The following is a 1,060-nucleotide window of genomic DNA, read 5'->3' on the forward strand; positions in this document are numbered from 1 at the left end:
AAAACATCATTGTCATCGATTCAAAACATCAAGTAAAAATCATAAGTCTTGAAAACGATGACTCAAAATGGTAAAATGTCAGAGTATAATCCTAGGTTTCTCAAATGCAGAAAGTCATGTGCGTATGTGTGATGCGCTGCTACCCCACCGGCTCCATCCCCTTGGTTGAAGAGGTACCTGAAACCAAAACTAAAACTGTAAGCACAAAGCTTAGTGAGTTCCCCCATCATACCCATACAAATTAATGAAAAATCCTCGGTATATTGCAACAGGTAACTGTCGAGCGTAACCAGGAGCTGAACTCCTCTTCGGTATCTTTCAATCGGTAACCGGGAACTAACCTCCCCTTCAGTATTTTGCAACCGGTAACTGGGAGCTACCCTCCCCTTCGATATCTTTCAACTGGTAACCGGGGACAATTTCACCCCCTACTACTGCTAGCACATATCAATCATAGTAACATATCAAGCACAATAATCATATCATACATAATAATCATATCACATATCAACATTAGATAATTATCACAAAGTCAATCATCTATCCAACACTCTTACTTGTGGGCCGACATTGTGGCCGTAGACCCACTCCTACTAGGAGGAAACTAACCTCAAAGTCGTGTAGCGTCTGCACTGATCTCGGTATGAAAACCAATTCTCCTCGAATCCCCGATTCCTACACAACAACTTTTCTAACTCATCAATCCATACTCGTAACCCTTATAAGCGTCAACTCCAGTCCAAGACAAGGTCAAGGACAAAACCTTGGTCAAAGTCAACATCTGGTTGACTCGACTCGCCGAGTCCCCATGTCCACAAAATTCCATAATCCCGTCCCTACTCGTCGAGTCTAGAAAGAGCTCGACGAGTTCCCCTTCATCAACACATCAGACTGTCTTCAACCGACTCGCCAAGTTCGTCCTTGAACTCGTCGAGTCCATCTTCATCCATATGAAGATGTTCAGTCTATGACTCGCCAAGTTCATCTTTGAACATGTTGAGTCCGTTTTCATGTGGTTGGGACATTGCCTTGAACTCGCCGAGCTCCTCCTTGAACTCGT

Source organism: Lactuca virosa, chromosome 3 (assembly GCF_052849685.1).
Source record: "Lactuca virosa cultivar CGN04683 chromosome 3, Lactuca_virosa_CGN04683_v6, whole genome shotgun sequence".
Taxonomy (NCBI): domain Eukaryota; kingdom Viridiplantae; phylum Streptophyta; class Magnoliopsida; order Asterales; family Asteraceae; genus Lactuca; species Lactuca virosa.